This window comes from Oncorhynchus keta, chromosome 17, assembly GCF_023373465.1.
Source record: "Oncorhynchus keta strain PuntledgeMale-10-30-2019 chromosome 17, Oket_V2, whole genome shotgun sequence".
NCBI lineage: Eukaryota > Metazoa > Chordata > Actinopteri > Salmoniformes > Salmonidae > Oncorhynchus > Oncorhynchus keta.
The window spans coordinates 54,284,889-54,302,295 of NC_068437.1; the positions used below are offsets into that span (position 1 = coordinate 54,284,889).

Consider the following 17,407-nt stretch of genomic DNA (forward strand, 5'->3'; position numbering starts at 1 on the left):
ACTTTACAATAGTGCATCTAAATTATAAACTGTAAACTATTATAAAATGGAAACTATTATAAACTGTAAACTATTATAAACTATTATAAACTGTAAACTATTATAAAATGGAAACTATTATAAACTGTAAACTATTATAAAATGGATACTATTATAAACTGTAAACTATTATAAACTGTAAACTATTATAAACTATTATAAACTGTAAACTATTATAAAATGGAAACTATTATAAACTGTAAACTATTATAAAATGGATACTATTATAAACTGTAAACTATTATAAACTGTAAACTATTATAAAATGAAAACTATTATAAAATGGAAACTATTATAAACTGGAAACTATTATAAACTGTAAACTATTATAAACTATTATAAACTGTAAACTATTATAAACTATTATAAACTGTAAACTATTATAAACTGTAAACTATAATAAAATGTAAACTATTATAAACTATTATAAACTGTAAACTATTATAAACTGTAAACTATTATAAACTGTAAACTATTATAAACTGTAAACTATAATAAAATGGAAACTATTATAAACTATTATAAACTGTAAACTATTATAAACTGTAAACTATTATAAACTATTATAAACTGTAAACTATTATAAACTGTAAACTATTATAAACTGTAAACTACTATAAACTGTAAACTATTATAAAATGGAAACTATTATAAAATGGAAACTATTATAAAATGGAAACTATTATAAACTGTAAACTATTATAAAATGGAAACTATTATAAACTATTATAAACTGTAAACTATTATAAACTGTAAACTATTATAAACGGTAAACTATTATAAAATGGAAACTATTATAAAATGAAAACTATTATAAACTGTAAACTATTATAAACTATTATAAACTGTAAACTATTATAAACTATTATAAACTGTAAACTATTATAAACTGTAAACTATAATAAAATGTAAACTATTATAAACTATTATAAACTGTAAACTATTATAAACTGTAAACTATTATAAACTATTATAAACTGTAAACTATTATAAACTGTAAACTATTATAAACTGTAAACTATAATAAAATGGAAACTATTATAAACTATTATAAACTGTAAACTATTATAAACTGTAAACTATTATAAACTATTATAAACTGTAAACTATTATAAACTGTAAACTATTATAAACTGTAAACTACTATAAACTGTAAACTATTATAAAATGGAAACTATTATAAAATGGAAACTATTATAAACTGTAAACTATTATAAAATGGAAACTATTATAAACTATTATAAACTGTAAACTATTATAAACTGTAAACTATTATAAACGGTAAACTATTATAAAATGGAAACTATTATAAAATGAAAACTATTATAAACTGTAAACTATTATAAACGATATACCATGATCCCTTCTTCTATGTCCCAGTGGGTTCCTGGGGACTGTGTCTTAAAGGATGATTGCATTTTATTTGACAATTTAAAAAAAAACTTACCTCATCCACACGAATACAACAATACCACAAATGAAAAACCATTGAGGATTAAAACACAATGAAGTCAAACAGGTTTGTTTCCACAGGGGCCAGGGTGAGACCTGGGTCAGGGGGCTTGAGGACTCTGCTGGCTGGCGGACAATGAAGAAGAACAAGGCCTCCACCTCCAGAAGGTCAGAGATACAGAACATCTACCAGTGCTACTCCTCCGGAAGGAATACTCTGGCCGCCTCCGCTCTCCTCAGGTTCCTACACATGGAGCAGATGGAGGCAACAGCGAATCAGGAGACAGCGGAGGGCTTGATTGACAGATATGAGATTGAGGAGACAGGTGAGTGAAAGGTGATGAGGTGGGACTTGGTACAGTTCTGTCCTATCATGATGCACAATTAATTAGGTTTCCTTGTTCACTTATTTTCATTTTATTGTTACAGTACAGTCGTGGCCAAAAAGTTTTGAGAATGACACAAATATACATTTTCACAAAGTCTGCTGCTTCAGTGTCTTTAGATATTATTGTCAGATGTTACTATGGAATACTGAAGTATAATTACAAGCATTTCATAAGTGTCAAAGGCTTTTATTGACAATTACATGAAGTTGATGCAAAATATCAATATTTGCAGTGTTGACCCTTCTTTTTCAAGTCCTCTGCAATCCGCCCTGGCATGCTGTCAATTAACTTCTGGGCCACATTCTGACTGATGGCAGCCCACTCTTGCATAATCAATGCTTGGAGTTTGTCAGAATTTGTGGGTTTTTGTTTGTTCACCCACCTCTTGAGGATTGACCACAAGTTCTCAATGGGATTAAGGTCTGGGGAGTTTCCTGGCCATGGACCCAAAATATCAATGTTTTGTTCCCCGAGCCACTTAGTTATCACTTTTGCCTTATGGCAAGCAGCTCCATCATGCTGGAAAAGGCATTGTTTGTCACCAAACTGTTCCTGGATGGTTGGGAGAAGTTGCTACCGGAGGATGTGTTGGTACCATTCTTTATTCATGGCTGTGTTCTTAGGCAAAATTGTGAGTGAGCCCCACTCCCTTGGCTGAGAAGCAACCCCACACATGGTCTCAAGATGTTTTACTGTTGGCATGACAGGACTGATGGTAGCGCTCACCTTGTCTTCTCCGGACAAGCTTTTTTCCACATGCTCCAAACAATCGGAAAGGGGATCCATCATTGAACTTGACCCCAGTCCTCAGCAGTCCAATCCCTGTACCTTTTGCAGAATATCAGTCTGTCCCTGATGTTTTTCCTGGAGAGAAGTGGCTTCTTTGCTGCCCTTCTTGACACCAGGCCATCCTCCAAAAGTCTTTGCCTCACTGTGCGTGCAGATGCACTCACACCTGCCTGCTGCCATTCCTGAGCAAGCTCTGTACTGGTGGTGCCCCGATCCCGCAGCTGAATCAACTTTAGGAGATGGTCCTGGCGCTTGCTGGACTTTCTTGGGTGCCCTGAAGCCTTCTTCACAACAATTGAACCTTTCTCCTTGAAGTTCTTGATGATCCGATAAATGGTTGATTTAGGTGCAGTCTTACTGGCAGCAATATCCTTGCCTGTGAAGCCCTTTTTGTGCAAAGCAATGACGACGGCACGTGTTTCCTTGAGGGTAACCATGATTGACAGAGGAAGAACAATGATTCCAAGCACCACCCTCCTTTTGAAGCTTCCAGTCTGTTATTCAAACTCAATCAGCATGACAGAGTGATCTCCAGCCTTATCCTCATCAACACTCACACCTGTGTTAAACGAGAGAATCACTGACATGATGTCAGCTGGTCCTTTTGTGGCAGGGCTGAAATACAGTGGAAATGTTTTTTTGGGGGATTCAGTTCATATGCATGGCAAAGAGGGACTTTACAATTAATTGCAATTCATCTGATCAATCTTCATAACATTCTGGAGTATATGCAAATTGCCATCATACAAACTGAGGCAGCAGACTTTGTGAAAATTAATATTTGTGTCATTCTCAAAACTTTTGGCCACGACTGTACAGTAGGTATGTATGACTGTACCCTACCAGGCATTTTGTTAGCCTTAGCTGAGTCACATGTGATGAGACCACTTGTTTCAGATTAGAACGGACACAAGTCTATTTAGCATCTCCTGCCGCTATACAAACAGCACCATAGAAATGCCACGCTGCGACAGGCATAGAGGCATCCTTCTGACCTGATGAGACAGGACATAAAACCGTGGCAGTCAAGCTCATCAGACAAAATGCTCTGCTACAGGTACAGAGGCATCAGTCTGACATGACGAAAACAGGAAGTAAAGTAAACGAAGACAGTCAAGCTCGTCAGGGGACTAGCACAACAAGACACTTTCTCAATTGTCACATTTTTAAAATGTATTTTGAACCTTTATTTAACTAGGCAACTCAGTTAAGAATAAATTATTATTTACAATGACAGCCTACCGGGGAACAAGGGGTTAACTGCCTTGTTCTGGGGCAGAAGGACATATTTTTACCATCCAAATACTTCCTTCTCTCTTCACGTCCTCAAGGTACATATGCAAGTAAAGTAGTACATCCAACTGAGTGATTGTTTTTTTGTTGAGTGTTTTTTAACCCAACCTCTGCGTATCCCTGGCAGCTAGAGAGAACAGAAGCATGACATTCGAGGGATTCTACAGATACATGGAGTCTAAAGACTGTAGTGTGTTTGACCAGATACACACGTCTGTGTACCAGGATATGGACCAGCCTCTATGTCACTACTTCATCTCGTCTTCTCACAACACCTACCTCACTGGGGACCAGCTGGTCGGCAAGAGCACCCTGGACGCCTATGTCAGGTAATTACAACTTCCTATGTCAGGTAATAACACTACCTATGTCAGGTCATTACAACTGCCTATGTCAGGTAATAACACTACCTATGTCAGGTACTAACACTGCCTATGTCAGGTAATAACACTACCTATGTCAGCTCATTACAACAGCCTGTGTCAGGTAGTAACACTACTTATGTCAGGTCATTACAACTGCCTATGTCAGGTAATAACACTACCTATGTCAGGTAATTACAACAGCCTATGCCATGTAATAATTATACCTATGTCATGTAATAATTCTACCTATGTCAGGTAATAACACTACCTATGTCAGGTAATAATTCTACCCTATGTCAGGTAATAACACTACCTATGTCAGGTAATAATTCTACCTATGTCAGGTCATAACACTACCTATGTCAGGTAATAAAACTGCCTATGTCAGGTAATAACACTACCTATGTCAGGTCATTACAACAGCCTGTGTCAGGTAGTAACACTACTTATGTCAGGTCATTACAACAGCCTATGTCATGTAATAACACTACCTATGTCAGGTAATTACAACAGCCTATGCCATGTAATAATTCTACCTATGTCAGGTAATAACATTACCTATGCCATGTAATAATTCTACCTATGTCAGGTAATAACACTACCTATGTCAGGTAATAATTCTACCCTATGTCAGGTAATAATTCTTCCTATGTCAGGTAATCGTTCTACCTATGTCAGGTAATAACACTACCTATGTCAGGTAATAATTCTACCTATGTAAGGTAATAACACTACCTATGTCAGGTAATCATTCTACCTATGTCAGGTCATTACAACTGCCTATGTCAGGTAATAACACTACCTATGTCAGGTAATTACAACAGCCTATGTCATGTAATAATTCTACCTATGTCAGGTAAAACACTACCTATGTCAGGTAATTACCAGCCTATGTCATGTAATAATTCTACCTATGTCAGGTCATTACAACAGCCTGTGTCAGGTAATAACACTACCTATGTCGGGTAATTACAACAGCCTATGTCATGTAATAATTCTACCTATGTCAGGTAAAACACTACCTATGTCAGGTAATAACACTACCTATGTCAGGTAATAATTCTACCTATCTCAGGTAATAACACTACCTATGTCAGGTAATAATTCTACCTATGTCAGGTAATAATTCTACCTATGTCAGGTAATAATTCTACCTATGTCAGGTAATACAACTAGTTAAGAAATGGCTTCTGCTGGTTGTATACCCACTGCCATTCTTTAAAGTTTAAACCCTCTCCTCTCAAACCACATTGTCTGCTCTCTCAGTTTAAACCCTCTCCTCTCAAACCACAGTGTCTGCTCTCTCAGTTTAAACCCTCTCCTCTCAAACCACAGTGTCTGCTCTCTCAGTTTAAACCCTCTCCTCTCAAACCACAGTGTCTGCTCTCTCAGTTTAAACCCTCTCCTCTCAAACCATAGTGTCTGCTCTCTCAGTTTAAACCCTCTCCTCTCAAACCGTAGTGTCTGTTCTCTCAGTTTAAACCCTCTCCTCTCAAACCGTAGTGTCTGCTCTCTCAGTTTAAACCCTCTCCTCTCAAACCGTAGTGTCTGTTCTCTCAGTTTAAACCCTCTCCTCTCAAACCGTAGTGTCTGTTCTCTCAGTTTAAACCCTCTCCTCTCAAACCGTAGTGTCTGTTCTCTCAGTTTAAACCCTCTCCTCTCAAACTGTAGTGTCTGCTCTCTCAGTTTAATCCCTCTCCTCTCAAACCGCAGTGTCTGCTCTCTCAGTTTAAACCCTCTCAAACCATTGTGTCTGCTCTCTCAGTTTAAACCCTCTCAAACCATAGTGTCTGCTCTCTCAGTTTAAACCCTCTCCTCTCAAACCATAGTGTCTGCTCTCTCAGTTTAATCCCTCTCCTCTCAAACCGCAGTGTCTGCTCTCTCAGTTTAAACCCTCTCAAACCATTGTGTCTGCTCTCTCAGTTTAAACCCTCTCAAACCATTGTGTCTGCTCTCTCAGTTTAAACCCTCTCAAACCATTGTGTCTGCTCTCTCAGTTTAAACCCTCTCAAACCATAGTGTCTGCTCTCTCAGTTTAAACCCTCTCCTCTCAAACCATAGTGTCTGTTCTCTCAGTTTAAACCCTCTCCTCTCAAACCGTAGTGTCTGTTCTCTCAGTTTAAACCCTCTCCTCTCAAACCGCAGTGTCTGCTCTCTCAGTTTAAACCCTCTCAAACCATATTGTCTGCTCTCTCAGTTTAAACCCTCTCCGCTCAAACCATAGTGTCTGCTCTCTCAGTTTAAACCCTCTCAAACCATAGTGTCTGCTCTCTCAGTTTAAACCCTCTCCTCTCAAACCATAGTGTCTGCTCTCTCAGTTTAATCCCTCTCCTCTCAAACCGCAGTGTCTGCTCTCTCAGTTTAAATTCTCTCCTCTCAAACCGCAGTGTCTGCTCTCTCAGTTTAAACCCTCTCAAACCATTGTGTCTGCTCTCTCAGTTTAAACCCTCTAAAAACCATTGTGTCTGCTCTCTCAGTTTAAACCCTCTCCTCTCAAACCATAGTGTCTGCTCTCTCAGTTTAAACCCTCTCCTCTCAAATCGCAATGTCTGCTCTCTCAGTTTAAACCCTCTCCTCTCAAACCGCAGTGTCTGCTCTCTCAGTTTAAACCCTCTCAAACCATAGTGTCTGCTCTCTCAGTTTAAACCCTCTCAAACCACAGTGTCTGCTCTCTCAGTTTAAACCCTCGCCTCTCTAACCACAGTGTCTGCTCTCTCAGTTTAAACCCAGTCTCCTCTCAAACCGCAGTGTCTGCTCTCTCAGTTTAAACCCTCTCCTCTCAAACCTGTCTCTAAAACCCTCGCCTCTCTAGTGTCTGCTCTCTCAGTTTAAACCCTCTCCTCTCAAACCGTAGTGTCTGTTCTCTCAGTTTAAACCCTCTCCTCTCAAACCGTAGTGTCTGTTCTCTCAGTTTAAACCCTCTCCTCTCAAACTGTAGTGTCTGCTCTCTCAGTTTAAACCCTCTCCTCTCAAACCGTAGTGTCTGTTTTCTCAGTTTAAACCCTCTCCTCTCAAACCGTAGTGTCTGTTCTCTCAGTTTAAACCCTCTCCTCTCAAACCGTAGTGTCTGTTCTCTCAGTTTAAACCCTCTCCTCTCAAACTGTAGTGTCTGCTCTCTCAGTTTAATCCCTCTCCTCTCAAATCGCAGTGTCTGCTCTCAGTTTAAACCCTCTCAAACCATTGTGCCTGCTCTCTCAGTTTAAACCCTCTCAAACCATAGTGTCTGCTCTCTCAGTTTAAACCCTCTCCTCTCAAACCATAGTGTCTGCTCTCTCAGTTTAATCCCTCTCCTCTCAAACCGCAGTGTCTGCTCTCTCAGTTTAAACCCTCTCAAACCATTGTGTCTGCTCTCTCAGTTTAAACCCTCTCAAACCATTGTGTCTGCTCTCTCAGTTTAAACCCTCTCAAACCATTGTGTCTGCTCTCTCAGTTTAAACCCTCTCAAACCATAGTGTCTGCTCTCTCAGTTTAAACCCTCTCCTCTCAAACCATAGTGTCTGTTCTCTCAGTTTAAACCCTCTCCTCTCAAACCGTAGTGTCTGTTCTCTCAGTTTAAACCCTCTCCTCTCAAACCGTAGTGTCTGCCCTCAGTTTAAACCCTCTCCTCTCAAACCGCAGTGTCTGCTCTCTCAGTTTAAACCCTCTCAAACCATATTGTCTGCTCTCTCAGTTTAAACCCTCTCCTCTCAAACCATAGTGTCTGCTCTCTCAGTTTAAACCCTCTCAAACCATAGTGTCTGCTCTCTCAGTTTAAACCCTCTCCTCTCAAACCATAGTGTCTGCTCTCTCAGTTTAATCCCTCCTCTCAAACCGCAGTGTCTGCTCTCTCAGTTTAAACCCTCTCCTCTCAAACCGCAGTGTCTGCTCTCTCAGTTTAAACCCTCTCAAACCATAGTGTCTGCTCTCTCAGTTTAAACCCTCTTAAACCACAGTGTCTGCTCTCTCAGTTTAAACCCTCTGCTCTCAAACCATAGTGTCTGCTCTCTCAGTTTAAACCCTCTCCTCTCAAACCGCAATGTCTGCTCTCTCAGTTTAAACCCTCTCCTCTCAAACCGCAGTGTCTGCTCTCTCAGTTTAAACCCTCTCAAACCATAGTGTCTGCTCTCTCAGTTTAAACCCTCTCAAACCATAGTGTCTGCTCTCTCAGTTTAAACCCTCTCAAACCACAGTGTCTGCTCTCTCAGTTTAAACCCTCTTCTCTCAAACCGCAGTGTCTGCTCTCTCAGTTTAAACCCTCTCCTCTCAAACCGCAGTGTCTGCTCTCTCAGTTTAAACCCTCTTGTCACGAATCTCGCTGAAGATGGTGCCTCTTCCTGTTCGGGCGGCGCTCAGCGGTCGTCGTCGCCGGCCTACTAGCTGCCATCGATTCCCTTTCAGTTTGTTTCTGTTTATTGGGTTAAATGGGGACACCTGTTTTGAGTTAGTGTTTGTTTGTAGGCTATTTAAGGGCACTAGGCCCGCTGGGTATTTGTGCGGGCTTGGTTCCTGTTATCTGGTGTATGAGTGTAATCAGTATTTTTCCGGACAGTTTTTAGTCCGTTGTATTTTGGGACGGGTTGTTTCATGCACCCTGGTGTTTTACATGTCGTGGTTCCACAGTCTATGGAATAAAATATCCACCAACTGAATTACCTGCTCTCTGCGCCTGACTCCTCCACTCACCATCGTTAGAAGTTGTAACACCTCTCAAACCGCAGTGTCTGTTCTCTCAGTTTAAACCCTCTCTAACCACAGCATCTGCTCTCTCAGTTTAAACCCTCTCCTCTCAAACCATAGTGTCTGCTCTCTCAGTTTAAACCCTCTCCTCTCAAACCGCAGTGTCTGCTCTCTCAGTTTAAACCCTCTCCTCTCAAACCGCAGTGTCTGCTCTCTCAGTTTAAACCCTCTCCTCTCAAACCGCAGTGTCTGCTCTCTCAGTTTAAACCCTCTCAAACCATAGTGTCTGCTCTCTCAGTTTAAACCCTCTCCTCTTAAACCGCAGTGTCTGCTCTCTCAGTTTAAACCCTCTCAAACCATACATAGTGTCTGCACTCTCAGTTTAAACCCTCTCAAACCGCAGTGTCTGCTCTCTCAGTTTAAACCCTCTCCTCTCAAACCGTAGTGTCTGCTCTCTCAGTTTAAACCCTCTCAAACCACAGTGTCTGCTCTCTCAGTTTAAACCCTCTCAAACCATAGTGTCTGCTCTCTCAGTTTAAACCCTCTCCTCTTAAACCGCAGTGTCTGCTCTCTCAGTTTAAACCCTCTCAAACCATACATAGTGTCTGCACTCTCAGTTTAAACCCTCTCAAACCGCAGTGTCTGCTCTCTCAGTTTAAACCCTCTCCTCTCAAACCGTAGTGTCTGCTCTCTCAGTTTAAACCCTCTCAAACCACAGTGTCTGCTCTCTCAGTTTAAACCCTCTCCTCTCAAACCACAGTGTCTGCACTCTCAGTTTAAACCCTCTCAAACCGCAGTGTCTGCTCTCTCAGTTTAAACCCTCTCCTCTCAAACCGTAGTGTCTGCTCTCTCAGTTTAAACCCTCTCCTCTCAAACCGCAGTGTCTGCTCTCTCAGTTTAAACCCTCTCAAACCACAGTGTCTGCTCTCTCAGTTTAAACCCTCTCCTCTCAAACCACAGTGTCTGCTCTCTCAGTTTAAACCCTCTCAAACCACAGTGTCTGCTCTCTCAGTTTAAACCCTCTCCTCTCAAACCGCAGTGTCTGCTCTCTCAGTTTAAACCCTCTCCTCTCAAACCGCAGTGTCTGCTCTCTCAGTTTAAACCCTCTCAAACCGAAGTGTCTGCTCCCTCAGTTTAAACCCTCTCAAACCGCAGTGTCTGCTCACTTAGTCTCTCCTTCATATTCAGTAATGCAGCCTCTCCATCCGCTAACTAAAGGACAAAAGGAGGTGAACTGAGTGAGAAAGGGGCTGATGGCAGCAGAACTAGGCCATTATTGGTCCTCTGAGACCAGTGGAGTACTCTCTCTCTCTCTCTCTCTGCTGTAATATACTGTCTTTCCCCTGTCTATAATATAGAGTACTCTCTCACTCCTGTCTAATACAATGCCAGCATCCCAAATGGCACCCTATTCCCTATATAGTGCACTACTTTTGAAGGTTCTGGTCTTAAGTAGTGCCCTATGTAGGGAATAGGGTGCCATTTGGGATGCAAGGGTGTCTCCCACTCGTCTAATAGACTGTAGTAAAGCCCTCTAATTGAGTGACTGGGGAGGAGGTCTGGTGGGAGGGCCTGATGGGGGGGGCTGGTTCACTCAGCTAATGAATGGGGAGGTGACTGGGGAAGGGGGTGACTTAGGAGGGAGGTCTGGTGGGAGGCCTGATGGGGGGGGCTGTGATGGGGGACCTGGTTCACTCAGCTAATAAAAGGGGTGGTGACTGGGAGGGAGGTCTGGTGGGGAGGCCTGATGGGGGCCTGGTTCACTCAGCTAATTAAAGGGAGGTGACTGGGTGGGGAGGTCTGGTGGTGAGGCCTGATGGGGGGCCTGGTTCACTCAGCTAATGAGCGGGAGGTGACTGGGGAGGAGGTGACTTAGGAGGAGGTGACTGGGGAGGGGGTGACTAGGGAGGGGAGGTGACTGGGGAGGAGGTCTGATTTACACAGATAAAGAAATAGGAGGTGACTGGGGAGGGAGGTGACAGGGGAGGGGAGGTGACTGGGGAGGGGAGGTGACTGGGGAGGGGGTGACTGGGGAGGGGAGGTGACAGGGGAGGGGAGGTGACTGGGGAGGGGGTGAGGTGACTGGGGAGGGGTGAGGTGACTGGGGGAGGGGGGGAGGTGACTGGGGGAGGTGACTGGGGGAGGTGACTGGGGAGGGGGTGACTGGGGAGGGGTGACTGGGGAGGGGAGGTGACTGGGGAGGGGAGGTGACTGGGGAGGGAGGTCTGGGGAGGAGGTCTGGTTCACTCAGCTAAGAACAGGGAGGTGACTGGGGAGGGGAGGTGACTGGGGAGGGAGGTCTGGTGAGGAGGTTCTGGTTTTACACAGCTAATGAAATAGGAGGTGACTATGGAGGGGAGGTGACTGGGGAGGGGAGGTGACTGGGGAGGGGAGGTGACTGGGGAGGGAGGTGACTATGGAGGAGGTGACGTGACTATGGAGGGGAGGTGACAGAGGAGGGGACGTCTGGTGGGGAGATGACTGGGGAGGGAGGTGACTGGGGAGGGAGGTGACTGGGGAGGGGAGGTGACTATGGAGGGGAGGTGACTGGGGAGGGGAGGTGACTGGGGAGGGAGGTGACTATGGAGGAGGTGACTGGGAGGGAGGTGACTATGGAGGGGAGGTGACTATGGAGGGGGTGACTGGGGAGGGGAGGTGACTATGGAGGGAGGTGACTGGGGAGGGGAGGTGACTGGGGAGGGGAGGTGACTGGGGGGAGGGGAGGTGACTATGGAGGGAGGTGACTGGGGAGGGGAGGTGACTATGGAGGGGAGGTGACTATGGAGGGTAGGTGACTGGGGAGGGGAGGTGACTGGGAGGGAGGTGACTATGGAGGGGAGGTGACTGGGGAGGGAGGTGACAGAGGAGGGGAGATCTGGTGGGGAGATGACTGGGGAGGTGACTGGGGAGGGGTGTGACTGGGGAAGGGAGGTGACTATGGAGGGAGTGGACTGGGGAGGAGGAGTGACTGGGGAGGGGGGTGACTGGACTCTGTGTCTAGCCGCCAGGTGAGCAAAGGGTGGAAAGGGAGAACTGAATCAGGAGCATAAAGAACATAAAGACCAACAACGAATCAAACCACTATTGCTGTACGTTCAGTGTGACAAGTCTGTGCAGATGGGAGCTGGTGTGTCAGAAGGAAATCCTCCCTTTAGTTTCTGTGCTTTTATATGGCCATACATTTTGATATGATGGTTATTAACTCATTAATCATTCAACGTTTTGGTACTGAATAACGCAAAATGGAAATCAAATTATAATCGAAAACATAATTTTTTTAGACCGGTCTGCAGAATTAACTTTCATGTCCTGTAAACAGTGTGAGTGATATACTATAAAAGAAATAAGGTTTGGGTCTATTTTCGTCTTTATCATTTGTCCTCTGTATGTCGCTGGTAAACTACAGATGTCCTCAGTCCTCCTCCTACTAATCATCTTGTGTTCCTTACGCGTCCATCCATCTCTCTCTCGGTGTGTCCTCAGTGCGCTGAGGAGAGTTGTCGTTGTCTGGAGATTGACTGCTGGGATGGTCCTAGTACAGAGCCTATAGTCTACCATGGTCACACTCTGACCAGCAAGATCCTGTTCAGGGACGTCATCACTACCGTGGAGCAGCATGCCTTTGAGGTAGGACCACACCACAGATAAAGAACTGTGTACATTTTTTAGGACATCTCCACTTACTTTGATATAAGTCCCATAGTGTTGTCTAGGAGGGTAATGGAATCAGAACGTTGCCTCAGGGTTCTACTGTACTGCCTGGTGTGTTGTTTTAAGTATTCTAATTCACTGTCTACCATCACTAATAGAGGGTGTTATTCACTGAAGGGAGATGGGCCTCTTTGATCTGGTTGCTTGGCAATGGGAAACGTGTTTATATTTTTAGAATGTGTGTGTGAGACTCCTTTGTGAATTGAACCCAAACCCGAGTCACACAGAACCTCCACTGCTGGTATGGTTATCTTGTGTCTTGTGTCTTGCTGGCATGACAGACCCTTGAGAGACTATTCTGTGCCAGGTGTCTCCGTACCCAGTGATCCTGTCCCTGGAGAATCACTGTACCCCGACTCAGCAGGATGTCATGGCCCAGTACCTCACCTCCATCCTGGGGAAAAACTGCTGGCCACCAGCCTGGACCTCACCAACCAGCCTGGACAACTGCCCAGCCCCAACGTAAACAGTACATTTACATGAGAGTCATTTAGCAGACGCTCTTATCCAGAGCGACTTACAGTTTAAATACCTTTACATATTTTTCACATAGTCGGCTCTGGGATTTAAACCAGTGACCTTTCAGTTACTGACTCAACGTTTTTTAATCGCTAGGTTACCTGCCACCCGCATCAGTGTCAGTATACCTCAGTATAGCTAGAACAGCTGACATTTGTTTACAAGCTTAGTGAAAGTTATAAGATTCCCGGTTTTCAAATATTAGTAAATCAACTTAAACATAGAATATACATAAGCTCACGTCATCTTCACAACTTCAACGTAGAACATAAACCGACCCTGTTATGTGGACTGGATCAATAATGTCCATGCTCAGTTTGTGTTGTTGAAGCTCCGACAGAGGAGATGTTATGTGGACTGGATCAATAATGTCCATGCTCAGTTTGTGTTGTTGAAGCTCCGACAGAGGAGATGTTATGTGGACTGGATCAATAATGTCCATGCTGAGTTTGGGCTGTTGAAGCTCCGGCAGAGGAGATGTTATGTGGACTGGATCAATAATGTCCATGCTGAGTTTGGGCTGTTGAAGCTCCGGCAGAGGAGATGTTATGTGGACTGGATCAATAATGTCCATGCTGAGTTTGGGCTGTTGAAGCTCCGACAGAGGAGATGTTATGTGGACTGGATCAATAATGTCCATGCTGAGTTTGGGCTGTTGAAGCTCCGGCAGAGGAGATGTTATGTGGACTGGATCAATAATGTCCATGCTCAGTTTGGGCTGTTGAAGCTCCGACAGAGGAGATGTTATGTGGACTGGATCAATAATGTCCATGCTCAGTTTGTGTTGTTGAAGCTCCGACAGAGGAGATGTTATGTGGACTGGATCAATAATGTCCATGCTCAGTTTGGGCTGTTGAAGCTCCGGCAGAGGGAGATGTTATGTGGACTGGATCAATAATGTCCATGCTCAGTTTGGGCTGTTGAAGCTCCGACAGAGGAGATGTTATGTGGACTGGATCAATAATGTCCATGCTGAGTTTGTGTTGTTGAAGCTCCGACAGAGGAGATGTTATGTGGACTGGATCAATAATGTCCATGCTCAGTTTGTGTTGTTGAAGCTCCGACAGAGGAGATGTTATGTGGACTGGATCAATAATGTCCATGCTCAGTTTGTGTTGTTGAAGCTCCGGCAGAGGAGATGATGGCTCCAGCTCAGTTCCACCTCCGACACCACCAAAAAACATCAGCTATTCCCGGTGTCTGCTTTTTGCCGGGTTAACGTTTGATCTGATTGAATCTAATTCCTTAGATGAGATCCTCTGGGCTGTCCAATCTCACACTCCATCCGGGGAAATCAATGGATGGGATCGTCTGAAAAGGTCTACCGCATGAACAGCGTTTAAATAGTTCAGTTGTCCCAAATGGAACCCTGGTCTAAAGTAGTGCACTATATAGGGAATAGGGTTCTATAGGGCTCTGGTCTAAAGTAGTGCACTATATAGGGAATAGGGTTCTATAGGGCTCTGGTCTAAAGTAGTGCACTATATAGGGAATAGGGTTCTATAGGGCCCTGGTCTAAAGTAGTGCACTATATTGTAACGGCGTTCTTCGTTTGTAGAAAGAGAGTCGGACCGAAATGCAGCGTGGTGGTTACTCATGTCTTTAATGAAAAAAGCGATACATGAAATAACTTATAGATACAACAACAACAAACGGAACGTGAAACCTAATTACAGCCTATCTGGTGAAACTACACAGAGACAGGAACAATCACCCACGAAATACAAAGCGAAACCCAGGCTACCTAAATACGGTTCCCAATCAGAGACAATGAGAATCACCTGACTCTGATTGAGAACCGCCTCAGGCAGCCAAGCCCATACAACACCCCTACTCAGCCGCAATCCCAATAACTACAAAACCCCAATACGAAATACAACAAAACAAACCCATGTCACACCTGGCCTGACCAAACAATCAACGAAAACACAAAACACTAAGACCAAGGCGTGACATATATAGGGAATAGGGTTCTATAGGGTTCTGGTCTAAAGTAGTGCATTATATATAGGGAATAGGGTTCTATAGGGCTCTGGTCTAAAGTAGTGCACTATATAGGGAATAGGGTTCTATAGGCCTCTGGTCTAAAGTAGTGCACTATATATAGGGAATAGAGTACCATAGGGCTCTGGTCTAAAGTAGTTCACTATATAGGGAATAGAGTACCATAGGGCTCTGGTCTAAAGTAGTTCACTATATAGGGAATAGGGTTCTATAGGGCCCTGGTCTAAAGTAGTTCACTATATAGGGAATAGAGTACCATAGGGCTCTGGTCTAAAGTAGTTCACTATATAGGGAATAGAGTACCATAGGGCTCTGGTCTAAAGTAGTTCACTATATAGGGAATAGAGTGCCATTTGGGATGCATATTTAGATTTCCTCATTCCCCTGCCGGCAGTTCGTTCATCTGTGGAATAGACTGCCTCTATTTGAACCCCTGCTGGTGATGACTGTCTGATAGGGTAGGAATGAGACTGGCACAGGCTGCTTGCTGGTGATGACTGTCTGATAGGGTAGGAAGGGAGACTGGCACAGGCTGCTTGCTGGTGATGACTGTCTGATAGGGTAGGAAGGAGACTGGCACAGGCTGCTTGCTGCTTGCTGGTGATGACTGTCTGATAGGGTAGGAATGAGGCTGGTACAGGATGCTTGCTGGTGATGACTGTCTGATTAGAGGACAGAGGTTTTGCATGTGTGTGTGTGTGTGTGTGCACGTGTGTGTGCGTGTTTGTGTGTGTTTATGTGTCTGTATATGTTTGTGTGTGTATATGTTTGTGTGTGTTTGTGCGTGTTTATATGTGTGTGTGTGTTATATAGATTTATTTAAACAAGTTATAGATGGTTATTATACATGACTGTGTGAGAATATGATTTGATGTACCTATCAATCATACATTTTTACATCTTTTGAGGAATATTTAATAATATAATTAAGTGGCACAAGTTTGAATGGGTGTAGAGCTTGACCTTGATTTGAATTGAGTTCTCAGCCCTACTCATACACGGTCACTCAGTCGTCATGTGATCTTAGATGAGCCGTACTTCTAGTGACAGACAGTCATGTACGGAAAGCCAGTCCTAGCATATGTGGTGTCACAACATACAGTCGTGGCCAACATATTTGAGAATGACACAAATATGAATTTTCACAAAGTTTGCTGCTTCAGTGTCTTTAGATATCATTGTCAGATGTTACTATGGATACTGAAGTATAACTACAAACATTTCATAAGTGTCAAAGGCTTTTATTGACAATTACATGAAGTTGATGCAAAGAGTCCATATTTGCAGTGTTGACCCTTCTTTTTCAAGTCCTCTGCAATCCGCCCTGGCATGCTGTCAATTAACTTCTGGGCCACATCCTGACTGATGGCAGCCCATTCTTGTATAATCAATGCTTGGAGTTTGTCCGAATTTGTGGGTTTTTGTTTGTTCACCCGCCTCTTGAGGATTGACCACAAGTTCTCAATGGGATTAAGGTCTGGGGAGTTTCCTGGTCATGGACCCAAAATATCAATGTTTTGTTCCCCGAGCTACTTAGTTATCGTTTTTGCCTTATGGCAAGGTGCTCCATCATACTGGAAAAGGCATTGTTCATCACCAAACTGTTCCTGGATGGTTGGGAGAAGTTGCTATCGGAGGATGTGTTGGTACCATTCTTTATTCATGGCTGTGTTCTTAGGCAAAAATTGTTAGTGAGCCCCACTCCCCTGGTTGAGAAGCAACCCCACACATGGTCTCAGGATGCTTTACTGTTGGCATGACATGGTAGCGCTCACCTTGTCTTCTCCGGACAAGCTTTACGGATGCCCCAAACAATCGGATCGGGGATTCATCAGAGAAAATGACTTTACCCCAGTCCTCAGCAGTCCAATCCCTGTACCTTTTGCAGAATATCAGTATGTCCCTGATGTTTTTCCTGGAGAGAAGTGGCTTCTTTGCTTGACACCAGGCTATCCTCCAAAAGTCATTGCCTCACTGTGCATGCAGATGCACTCACACCTGCCTGCTGCCATTCCTGAGCAAGCTCTGTACTGGTGGCGCCCGCAGCTGAATCAACTTTAGGAGACGGTCCTGGCGCTTGCTGAACTTTCTTGGGCGCCCTGAAGCCTTCTTCACAACAATTGAACCGCTCTCCTTGAAGTTCTTGATGATCCGATAAATGGTTGATTTAGGTGCAATCTTACTGGCAGC

General features: G+C 43.7%; 1 pseudogene; it reads left to right on the forward strand.

The window, feature by feature from the left end:
• Nucleotides 1–1,614: 1,614 nt before the first annotated feature.
• The window catches only part of LOC118396079 (1-phosphatidylinositol 4,5-bisphosphate phosphodiesterase zeta-1-like), a 43,830-nt pseudogene continuing 28,037 nt past the window's right edge, over nucleotides 1,615–17,407 (forward strand).